Below are 12,639 nucleotides of genomic sequence, written 5' to 3'. Positions count from 1 at the left end.
AGTGCAGCTCTGGGCTTTGTCACCCAGTTTTCTAGTTTGATTGTGCTAAAGCAGAAGGTTTGGCTGGCTTGTGAGGAACATCCTTGTGGAATGGGGCACTCCTTTGAAATGAATATGGCTGGATGGGGAAAAGCGGGGAGGACTGAGTGCAGAATTTATCTGATTATACATTTCACATGATGAAATTTCCCTTGCTAAAGCAAACCAGGCCAAAAGAAAGAGGAAAAAGAAAAAAAGGAACAGAGGGAACTGAGTTTTTTTTTTTTTTGTGTGGTCGAGCTGTGCTTCACGTGCTGTTCTGCATTATGAAATGAATCCAACTGTATCCAGCAGATTTTAATTAACTTTTATTAGGAGGAAAAAAATAGCTCTCTGATACAGAAGACTATTTCAAAAATGAAGTATCTTGGCTATTTTTAATCCCAAATGCACAAAAGATCTAGACTACAATACATTCCAGTGGTTTGAAATATTTCAATTGGAAAAAATAAGTGAAGCTAGTTTTGTCATATGAGAAAACATCGCCACATCCTTAGGTTTCATTGCCTCTACTTGCATTGAAATAAACTGAAATAATTTTGGTTTGAAATCATGAAGAAATTAGAGCTCCAAGGATGAAAACTTTACTGTGAATGTCAATGTTGAGTGAAATACTTAGAGCTAAACCTCTCTAAAAATTCTTCAACTGAATGAGCCAAATCTGTGAAGGATAATGCTGATGTGGGGCCTAATATCAGCAATGCATTTGTCCATGTCAGAGATTATAGAAATGCATCAGGGATATGGACTTGGAGATCCTCATGAGCTTGTCCCCAGTCCTTAAGTGGCTGAGTTCCTTGCAAACTGTGGTTAAGCTCTGACCTACTAGCTCTCAATTTTAATTTCTTCAGAGAAATTCTCTCTGGTATAATGTTTTTTTTTTTTGTTTTTTTTTTTTTTGTTTGTTTGTTTGTTTGTTTGTTTTTAACATGAAGCGAGGGAGTGTATATTTTTCCTTTTTTTTTTTTTTTTTTTTTTTTTTTTAAGAAGAGAAAAAAGGATCCAAAGTAATGCCTTTATGAAGGAGACACAGAAAGCAAGCAATTCCTGTACATTTTGTTTCATCAGCAATGCTCTTTCTTTTGCAGGGGTGATCACAGAAGGCATTTATTTCATAGTGGACAGCTAGTTTTACTGCAGTGAGGGTCAGAAGAAGGAGGGGAAAAGAGTCTTATTGGAGTCTTCTTATCAAGTTATTATTATTATTCACAATATCTGGGCAAAGTGAATCAAATAATTCTGGAAAATTACTAACATCTTCCTCTGCCCCCCAAAAAAGGTAGAGGGTAGCATTCACTTAGTCCTTGTCTTAGAAGTTATGTACTTCTGCCTCTCAACTGATGGACTGAATTTTGTTTAAACTCAGCTTTTTTTCTAGATATATGGAAAGAATAAGGAATAAATCAGACAAGGTTAGCTAGGATCTTTAAAAGTATAAATTGGATCCAGCTTATTTCAGGTTTCAAGGAGACATGGCAAGTATAAGTTGCCATCCAGGATCTAGAGAGGAAAAGTAGGTAATCCAGTGCAAGCATGTCTGCTTTCAAAGTCAATTATTTCTGAAACTGAAGTATATCATATGATAGTAAATCTGTCTTTTTGAAGTCTGCTACCACTGCGTGTTGTTTATTAAGAAATAACAAATTCTGAGACACACATTAACTTCTTCTTAATGGAGCCTAGAGGAAGACTGTGAGAAAAAATGCTTAAGACGCGAAGCATTTGGCCCAATATTCATAATTTATCACCATATTATAATTTTTAAAGATTTTTGTCCAGGGTAAATCATAAATTTAAGAAGTACAGAACTGAATCCAAGAGCATTCCTGTTTTATGGAACAACTATATTGCCAAGAAGTATATTTTAAATCCCTCATCATTAGCAACATTATTGACTCTGAAACAGACAATTCAGTCTGTTCTCCCCACCAAAACAGAAAATAATTGTTTGGGGATGGTGTTCGAACACTCATTGCATAAGTAAATCACTCCTACTACATATTCTCATTCAATTCTCCATGGTCTAATATAGATGTAAACATCTAATATTTTTAGAGCAAAATGGTGCATCAGAATGTAGGGGGAGATTTTAGGCCATAACCACAAAAAAGATCTGTAACTAGAGGCCTGTAGCTGAGGTATTAAAGAACCTTCATCTCCTTTTCAGTCCCCAAGGTGAATACTTTAGTTTCCAACGCTCATCCTTCTTGGGGAGTGTGTTGGTGTTCGGTACAGGACAGGGGAGCACGCTGGAGGGGAGTAGAGAAACGCTGAGCAGCTGCAGGCTGTGGAAGGGCAGTTGTGCCGGGGGCACGCTCCCAGAACATGCAGTTTGAGACAAGGTCCTCCGTGGCCTCTGGCATGGCCAGCTGACAGAGGGAGGCAGGCATGGTTTGACTGCAGATCGTAACTTCCTCGGTATGGTTGCTTGTGTGTCAGAAAAGGATTGGGACAAGCTCAACTGGGAAAAAGGGAAACCGGAGACTTTTGGCTCACAGCTCAGGCTTCAGACCACGCAGCCATCCTGTGTATTTCTCCACGTACCTCAACTGGGGTTCTGTCTGGGGTCATCTTTAGGATCTGTGTCTTCACCCAAGGACCAGTTCTCTATATAACATGCTTATGTTGCCCTGCTGTGCCAGAAGTTTTTTCTCCAGGTCTGCATTGTTCGCTCATTTCGTCATTGTTCTTTCCCATCTCATGCTGGTAAAGGGCTTAGCTGTTTCCAGCTGGTACTCTACTGAATTTGCAATTCATTATGTATCAAGTAACTTTTAAAACAACTCTCATAGTTTGATCTTGCCAGTTACCCACAATCTCCAGCTTTGTGCTCCTGCTTAATTCTCTTTGTAAAACAAAGTTGAACCAAGGATGAGGAGACTTCTTAAAAGAAAACCTGTCTGTCTTCGTAGGGGAACAGGAAGGAAATAGTACCCAGAAGTACTTAACTGGGAGACCCGTCTCAGATACAATATATTGCTTTGTTTCCAGGACTTTCAGTTTGTAGAAACTTACATAATCTGTTGTTCATGTAGAGGTCAAACTCTAGGCTTTCTGGTGACCTTACAGTGGTGGCCCACTGGTCATGCAGCAAATACAGACTGCACAGGTCTGTGCAATTAAGGAAGACGATGATAATTCTGTTTTGGGGCAGCTAAAGGCTGTGATCCTGTGGTTTACTCTGGTCCACCGTACTCCATTAGTTTTTGGTGTCTTTCTCATCATCTGCTGAAGTTAAGTCTGTGCAGATGGGCAAAGAGAAGCCCAGGAAGGTGTGTGGCCTCAGGGTAAGGATGACACAGAATATGGGTTAAAAAAAAGAAGTATGATGTTCACAGAGAAGTCTGTAATCTGGCACTGATGTTATTGGGAGCTTTCAGTGCCATTGAGGATTCCATTACATGCAGAGTCTCAAGACAAGACCGTGTTGATCTCCTGTTTCTCTGCTAGAGCTGCAGTGATACCCATTTCTAACACAACCGTATGACCATTTCTCTGTACATCCCCATATCTGCCTTGTTGAGAAGACAAACCGGAGTTTTTCTCCAGCAGCACAAAGGTGGAGAGTTACAGTATTTTTGCAGGGAAGGGAAAGCGAAGAGCACCAGTGGTGAAGGACTGGAGGTTTCTTTGCCTTTCCTGATTACCCTGTGACTCCACAGTGCATGAACATTGATCTAATGTGCACCTAAGGGTGTATGCAGGAGCTTGGGCTGGGAATAGCAGATACAGAGATGACTCTGCAGCCTCCCAGGTCATTTTGCATAGGGGAGTAAAGAAAATTGGCCAATTTCTCTGGTGAGGAGTATCGCTTTAGGCAAGTGAAAAAGTTGCTCTGGTGAACAGCCTGCTGTAAAGGTCTGCAGCGCAAAGCAGCATCTGGGCATGTAGAGCATCCTAGGAGAGATGTGAAAGCTTTTGAATGGCAAAAGATGTGAGGTTCAGGCCCTATTAGACACAAGCTGTTCCCATGCAGGAAGGTCCCTGGTGACGATGTCAAATTTTGATCTGTTATTCTGAAGCAGAAGAATCAATGTTTGCTCATTCTGGCTCAGCTGCAGAAAAATCATCAAAATAAAAGTTTCTGTGTGGTCTGAGATTAAAAATATCAGTTCAAACTGGTTTTCTGCTTGGATTCAGTTCAACACCCTCTCCAATACAGAATTAAGCTCTGTAGAAACTGCCCATTCTCAAAGGGAACCAGTGTGCCCAGATGGTAAAATTAAGGGTTTTAATTGCTCGGTTAATTTTCATCTCAATTTTGCCTGTGTTTTGCTACATTGTCATTGTGTAATTCTGTGTGTTGCTGCTGCTTTGTCTCTCAGCACCCTCACTGGGATGAACAGGTGGGCCACAGCTCGATTCCTAGCAGGTAAGAGCCTCTCTTTACAAGATCACCACTGTGCTCGTTCCTCCACAGCAGCAAAGAGGCCAGTGGCTGATGAGGCCATGGAAATGGGCTTCTTGCCCTTAGAGCAGAGTCTGGAGATTAAGGTTGCAACACATCAGCATGTGCTGTTTTGGCAGTAGCCACTGCTGTAGCTAATCTCTGAATACGTGGGAGATATCAGGCTCCAGGATCATTAATCATACATTCATTTATTTTAATGAAAAGAAAGAAGAAAAGACTCCAGTTTCATTGGAAAAGGATAAAGAAAAGCTTGACCTGGTGCCAGACTTAAACTGATTAAAAGGAGACTGTCACTTTCCCCGTCTTTATAGATGTGTATGCTGCCAGCTCATGGGCCCCAGCCTGTAAGTCTGGAGTGCAGGCTGGAGCAAAAGCGCTGGCTTTTTCTGAGCTTTTCTCTGTGCAATAACTGTAATGTTTAGACCGAGGTCAGGCTGGAATGAGCTTTTTCCCCCTGAGGGACAACATCACGGTATGATGCCAGAATCAGCTGGCACGGGGTGATGTTCCTTTACTGGATTATCCCTTCCCATCCTGTCTGCCTCCTCTTCCTGTGACCCCACACCCTGTGCTCAGAAGCATCCTTCAGCCCGCCTGCCATGCTCATGCGATCTAACTGGCAGCTCACCCGTGGTCGCCCTGGTAAAGGTTTTGGTGGGCTATTTGCTCTCCCTCGCCCCCTCCCTAAGCCGTTCTTTCTTACTTTGTGTAGACGCAGACACAGATGTACAACAATCTGCTTTATCAGCCTGGGCCTTTTCATACAGTGGAGATTTACACCCTGCTGCCGTGGTGACAGCCTGACTTCACTGGCTAGGAATTAGACTACTGTATGGTCTCCTAAGCTGAGTAGGCATTTGAAGGGCAACTGCTTTGCAGTGAGCAATTTAATTAGTTAGTTAGTTTGTGCAGAAGGAAGCAAAGCAGTCAAGTCATCCATTTTATCTTATTTTGGGCCAACTCTCTCCTAAAGTCCCTTAAAGCCATTTTGCATGTGTAACAAATGAGAGAGATTGGGCCACAATATTCAGGGCTTTAACTATAGATAGGGTTACCCAGGCTCCCTGGTAATGATGCAGTGTGCTATGTGACAGTTCCTTTCACCTGTGTTTGGGCAGTAGATCACTGTTTTATATTATAACAAGGATCCCCATTTGAACTGCAGTTGAACTGGTTCCACTGCTGAGAGTGAACTGTTCCAAAAGAGACTTTATTTTCCTTCATAAAATGTGTCCTGCAGTGGTTCTTCCTTTTCTTTTTTGCTCATGAAGTTTGCAAAATGAGAACTGTGACAAGATGTAAGTTTTGCAGGATCTGGGTTTATTTCCCATTCAGTGTTACCTTTATCACAGGAAAACAATAAGCTTTAACTGGTGCAAGAGCACAGAGTTTGACTTAGCTGTTTTTCAGCAATTATTGCAATGTCTTAAACTTTAGCTTATTTGAATTCTTGCAAAATAACTGTGAAATCATAGGCAGTTCACTTAGCGATTTAATTCTCACATCCACTTGTTACATTTCATTTGGTCTTCTGTAACCTATGTTTATTTCAAAACAAACAAACAAACAAAAAAAAAACCACCAAACAGAATTGCTACATGATATTAGATATTATGGTATTTTGTATCCACATATAGCCACTATTAATTACTTCAGGAAAGCTGTAAAGGTCTGAGTAGCAAATACTTACTAAATAAACTGATGTTGATTAAAATTACTTCCTTCTACCTCTTTCATTTTGTGAAACATTAATTCCTGGTCTCAGCAACTCCCTCAGTGAGTGCCCAGGTTTCTCTTTTCTCCTCTATGAGATGTGAGCTGGACTTTACCTCTTCAGAATCATACCTTTTCAGTCTGATGTTAATCTGTGCCAGTTTTCCCCCAGCTTTGACATTCCTCAAAATCATTGCATATACATGGCAGCAAAAGGATTAGGTCAACAGTGCGCAAAGCTGATGCTACAGATCTACATAGCCTCTGAAATACTGAACCAATATTCAGTAATTGATTGGATCCAGTTTTTTGATCATTTTCTGATTTTTCTTAAGCATCTTCATTCTGACCTCAAAAACCTCAGTCTCTCTCTGTACAGAAACTTTCTTCTGCCCCTGGTCACATTCATTACTTAACTCTGAGACCTCCTCTGTGTCTCTTTTGGAGGTGAGTAGAATATTGCAGGTGTGTGCTGTTGATTTATGTAACGCTTCTATAATAGTCAATGCATTATTCATCATTCCTCATTAACTAAGGCTTCAAATAGAGTGTTTGAGTTGCATTACCTGCATATCTTCTATCTTTTAGTCGGTCACCTGTTGCAAAAAGTGTCGTGCCTAAAAGATGATCATTTTTTCATTTGTAGTTCATCCATCCTGTGTTTTGGTTCTGTTACCCAGGACTCAGTGGTTTCTTCTCGTTTATTTGTTCCATTCAGAGCTTCTATTTTCCGACAGTACTGTTATTTTTATTATCTGAAGAGATTAACTGTAGATTAGACTTCTCACCACTGCTCACTTTGCCAAAGACCAAGGTGATTAAGGTTTTCTGCAGCCAAATCCCTTAACTACTTTGCATTCAATACACACAGGGTCCATCCAGATGATTTCAGAAACACAAAAATAGGTTCCTAGAGCATTTCCTCAAAGAGGAGTAATGAGGGATGAGTACTAATATACGGAGCCTCTCACCTGCATGTCAGTAGATCAAATCCATGATAAACAAAACTTGGTTAGTCTTTAGCCTCTTTGGTTGTTTTGTACTCCCTCTAGTTCCAGCAGGCAGCTGTGTAATAGCAAGTAATAAAAGCTCCCACTGCAGCATGTTCTGCAGCAAGGCAGACTGTGTGTGACATATGGACAGCTGAACCCTAAAGCTAGTTTTAAAAGAAGCTACGAGATAGGTTTACGTGGCTCACATGTAACTTTCCTAACAGGGAAGAAGCATATGGAAAGCTGTCAAACCAGTGCTAAACAAATTTTAAAGGAATGCACTTAGTGATCACTTAGCTATTCAGGTGCGAATTCTTGGCCTCCTGGAAGCACTAGAAAAACTCCCCCTGAATTCTTCTGGCTTTAGCCACAGGCCGCTGGAAGATTCATTTGAATAAACATGGGATCTCTTACAGAAGGCCCAAGGCCAAGGTGATACGGGGCCCCTGCCTTACACAGTGACTTTCAGGATTTTCATCTGAAGTTTTGACTTTTGCTGTGTATCTAATATTTTCAAGTTGCTTGGGATGGGAAAGTCAGGAAGGAGTAGATGGGGTTTCACCTTGTCTGAATTATAATCTGGACTTGGTTGCTGTTCCACAGCTTTGATCAACACCACTGATTTACCATCATTAACAAGGAGACGCTGCAGTAGAGCCTGTAACGTTGCCCTGACCTCAGCCACAACCTCTCCCTGGGTATGAGCTCGAGTTTGGTGCCTGCTCTGACTGTTTGCAGACTGAAGCAGCAGGCTGAACAGCGCTCAGGCAGGAAGGGAGAGCCAAGGTACATTACATCATACGTTAGTCATTCAACCTAGAGGCAGCTCTACCAGCACTCGATGAATTTCTCTTTTTCTCTCTCTCTTCTCCTGGGAAGAAAGCTGATTTCTATTATAACAGGTGCTAATCATATATCGTGGCTTTCCTGGGCTGCCCAAATGGCCTGTTGGCAAGAAGTAGCTCTCTATTAAGTGAGATAGGGAATAAAGTATCTTTGAGCAGGTAAAAATGAATCACAGCATTGTAGTCAGAAGGATGGTGTTTGATCAAGTTTTTCTATAACCCTGCACACAAATGCTCTGTAGATTACTGTTACATACAGTATTTAAGTGAGAAAATCTGCATTCATGTAGACTTTTGTAGACAGAGTCTCTTAAGATTCTGTACAGCCGGTGGGTTACTATATAACTAAATAGATATTATGCTGAGAAAAAACTATGATCATTACTTGTCTTCCATTCTGTGCAGCCTAAGATTCCTCAAAAATCTCTTCTTGGAAGCCTTAACTCTCGGCTGGCATTTACCTTCAAGAAAGACAACCTGATTCAAAGTCTTCAAGTAAAGGAGAGGCAAATAGACATCCAGCCACTTGATTCACATGGTTGACATACATCATATTCATTTTTTGCATTTTAGATTTATCTGAATTTGCCACAGCATTGATCTCCAGTCATGAGATTTCGTGTAGCTTCTGGGCTAGGATTACGCATGTGCTGTTTGGGGCAGAAGCACAGTGTAACATGCAAACCATAAATCTCAAATCTTGCTGAGGTCTGCTTACAAATTCTTCTTGAAGTAGTCCTCAACTGCTACAAACATTGCAGGGAATTCTGTCTGAAGATAAGGAATGGGGCTCAGAGTTCATGGGAGTGTGGTGTGACTAAGTTGGGAAGACTGAATAAGCAAAGTATTTGTTTTGCAACAGCAGTGCCATTAGGGAAGGTTTCCCAGAGAGTTAGAGGCAGCACATTATTACTGGAGAAAGTAGACACTTGCTCAAACATCTGGCTGGTATCCAGTCACTTTTTTGTGCGATGTAAGGTCTGGTCTTTTTCCCTTTTTTAATCAGTGGGCATTAGGAGTTAATCCTGCTTTAGTGCTTGAGCTATGGTCTATTGTAGAATTAGCACATCATGCCCTAGGAGGCTAACTCTACTTTTGACTCAGCATATCTTATTTCCATTTGTGCAGAATCGTCTTGGATCCAAACTGACTACGTCATGCTCAGTGAAGACTTGCTTTTATTAAAGCTGGTGGCTTACCCAGGTTGGGGTGAGGTAGCTTACCTCTCAATTCACCTTTCTGCAATGGCTCAAAAATATTTTTAGCATGCAGTCTTAGTCAATTTTGTGGAAATAAAAGCTTTTCTCCTGCTTTTTCACAGTATTCCACTTGGTCACCCACGCTGCCAAATACACCTTTCCCAGAACAAGTGGTGTAGCATGGCTTACAGCCGTACTCAAGGCTAACCTGCTCAAGAAAAGGCTGGCAATGTTCACACTGAATACTTTTCCACCTCCCCACGAACTTACATGGCAGCCTGTTAGCCCTAGATATAATCAATATTTTAAAATATGTTCCCTTTCCATTCAAAATGCTTGCAACCATAAGAGCTGTATTGTAGCTCAGTGGGCTGATGTTGTTATTAGATGAATTCAGCAGTATAAATTACATGCTGTGCATGTAGCATGAGGATTTGTCAGAATGCTTGAGAGCACAAAGTGTGCTGAAACGGTGCTGTAAAGGGGTGCTCAGGTTTGGTGTGGTTTGTAGCTGCAGTTTCTATCTATACCAGCTGTCTGGAGCAGACCACAGAATGAACTGTCCTGTCAATTGTGCCTGTGTTTTCCTTTTGCAGAAACCCATTTGGCTCTGTCCTGAAAGAATGTGAAGAGTAACCTGACCTATATGCAGACAGGTATCCCCAGACTAACTAGAAAGGAAGTTACTTGACAATTGTAGGCACAGTTCTGGGAAACACGTGTGTCAGGTCCTGCTTAGCCACAGGCTTTTTGTGTGACCTGAGAGAAACCACTTGCCCTCTTCAGACCTCATTTTCACATCTATAAAATTTCTGACTCTTGTCTTGTCAATATAATGTTAGTACTGCTAACAGGAACTCTCCCCTTCCTTGTCTGTTTAGAGAATTCAGCACAATGCGACAGCTTAGTTGTGGTTTGCAGGCTCTGCTTTAATAGAACTGATAACTGTAGTAAGACATTTCAAATTTTACTTCTGTATACAATCACCATTTGAAAAGACTTACTAAGTATATGTTCTTTGATTGTTTGGGTGAGTGGCTTTTTTCTTTTCTTTTCTTTTCTTTTCTTTTCTTTTCTTTTCTTTTCTTTTCTTTTCTTTTCTTTTCTTTTCTTTTCTTTTCTTTTCTTTTCTTTTCTTTTCTTTTCTTTTCTTTTCTTTTCTTTTCTGTTGTCCTTTTAGGACTATTTTAGGCTGATACAGAGTACCATCTCTAAATTCTTCCCCAAATGAGCACATAAATAACCTTTATGGAAAAATAAGAATATTTTCCATACCCAGCTCTTCATGTAAGTGTCCTGTGTCCTGTGCATTCCATGCATACCAGGTGAAGGAGTAAGACCCACTGAAGCTCTCACTTGAGGCAGAGGCTTGCTTTGGTTAGTAGCCCACATAAAATTACTCAAATATTTTTTAAGAGCTTTTGAAATCTATAGAAATTTGGCAGCTGATCCAGAATTGCTGGGAGATGGCAGTACACCTGAATGGCTAATATAGAAGCGAGTCACTGATGCATACACCTGATTAGTGTAGAGCAAAAGAGGACTGTGGGACTAAGTAAGATTTGCAGACTCCCTAAATCTAATCTATTGCTGTCATTATCCCCTTGTTTTCATAACACCACTCGTGGACTCATTAAATCCATCTTAAAACAGCTGCTTACTACATTTTGCTATCACTAAAGTTCATTGACTTCACAGCAACAATTTGAAGAACTTGGAATCAGTTTCCTCCTCCACACTGAAACTCACCTGGACACTGTCTAAACATGTGCCTCAAATGAAACCTGTGCATTAATCAGTGAGTCCAGCAGTGTTCTTCCAGATATGTATGTACCTGACATGTAGTTCAATTTGCATCCTTACGTAGACATGCAGGCTCTTATAACTGCTTCTGTAGGAGTTTTCAGAACGTGATTAGCACTCCTAGGGGTGGAAAGAGGTAGAGGAGGTCCTGAGATGACAGCAGAGGGATGGAAGTCCTCTGCAGCATAAGAGATGGTTTTGCGTGCTGAGCATTGGGCTGAATTGCCCATTCTGTGTGATTATGTAAAGAAAGACCCCATTGTACAACGTGATACACGCAGGGGAAAGGGGCTAGAGCTGCTCTGGGAACCTTCAGCCTGAACTTCCTGACCTCTGCGCAATTAAAATTTCAGCCAGCCTTGCATGTATGCGTGCTTTTGGCACTGCATTCTCGAGAGGGTGGCTGTTTTCATTTTGGCCAAGAGACTTCAAAACATGGTTGGATAAATAAATGTAAATCAGCTGCAGATACCATTGTGTGTGACTCTCACTCCCTAAAACTGCTGTGAATACTAAACTGAGAGTCTGAGAGCTGTTTATGTTAATGAGGTAATTTGAAAGGTGTTAGGGTGAGGTAAGGGAAAACAAAGCGAAGGATCAGCAAAGTACTTATGAACCCCAGTCTGTTTTTCCTTTCAGTGGCAGTGCAGCCAAGTGCTGCACAAAACATATGATTGTTGCCCTCTTTAGCTCGTTTTCCTCTGCAAATTCCAAGCAGGCCTAACACTCCTGAGTGTTAAGCACAGCCCTGTGCACAGGCTGCCCAGCAGCTGCTTTTTCAGTTACAGCTCTCAGTCTCCTGTAACTTGTTAATTATGTACTGCCTATCTGAATATGCCAGATGACTGTGTGAACTTTCTGTGACTTAATATTTACAGCACATTAGCTCTCGCAAGCCCCATCTGAGTTTGGACTGGATAATGCAGTATAATTTGTGCCGTATAATGTACAAGCCTGCCTTGGGGATAGCATGTTGGAGAGATATCTGAGCTAGCTGTAAGTAAACTCTGTCCTGTATATGAAGGAGTTTCATCCTCTCCACAAGGTCAATTATCAGTTAGCCCCAGTAGATTTCCACTCTAGGAAAGCTCAACTGTTTCTGAACTAATTTTGGTGTCTGGACAGTGAACACATACTCTGCTGGAGGAAAGGCCTGAACCTGGGCTTCTCTGCTGCCCTTCATACACGTGCTTGTAAGAAATGCACACCTCATCTTTATTAACTCCAAGGCACTTTCTTAAAGCTCTTGACAATATATGAGTGCAAAAATATGAGTGGGAGAAACTATAATTTTCTGCCTCAATAGCGCTAAAGACTTTAGTGTAAATAGCGATTAGGCTCTTTGATTCTGGATAATACAGTGTGATCAGTGACACTAAGTCCTTGGAATTTGTGGGGATTTTCTTTTCTTTCCCCCAAAAGGAGAACAACCACCCTACCAGGTCACTGGCTTCTCAAAGGGGAATATTTCCAGATGGAAAATGGACTAAGCTCTGCTCAGAGGGAGGCCCCTCTGGTATGGAAAGAATGAATAAGCTATGGTATATGTCTTCCAGTATTTGGTAACTTTAGTAAATTCCAAGCAAGCTGAGAGTTTTATTCATTGCAGCACAGGGCAATGTACTCGTTCACTGGGT

At 41.2% G+C, this 12,639-nt stretch overlaps 1 long non-coding RNA gene across 2 annotated transcripts; it reads right to left on the bottom strand.

The window, feature by feature from the left end:
* Positions 1-325: 325 nt before the first annotated feature.
* On the bottom strand, positions 326-7,745 carry LOC113842396 (uncharacterized). Of its 2 annotated transcripts, none has more exons than XR_005267113.2 (2): positions 6,141-7,745; positions 326-4,094 (listed from the first exon to the last, which is right to left on the bottom strand). It is a non-coding gene; the product is annotated as an uncharacterized lncRNA (long non-coding RNA). The 2 variants fall into 2 exon arrangements; XR_005267111.2 differs by lacking the exon at positions 326-4,094 and adding an exon at positions 5,925-5,988.
* Positions 7,746-12,639: the final 4,894 nt, after the last annotated feature.

This window comes from Anas platyrhynchos, chromosome 1 (genome assembly GCF_047663525.1).
Source record: "Anas platyrhynchos isolate ZD024472 breed Pekin duck chromosome 1, IASCAAS_PekinDuck_T2T, whole genome shotgun sequence".
Classification (NCBI taxonomy): domain Eukaryota; kingdom Metazoa; phylum Chordata; class Aves; order Anseriformes; family Anatidae; genus Anas; species Anas platyrhynchos.
Note: the sequence above shows the minus strand (reverse complement) of the source record. Positions and strands in the feature narration are given on the sequence as shown.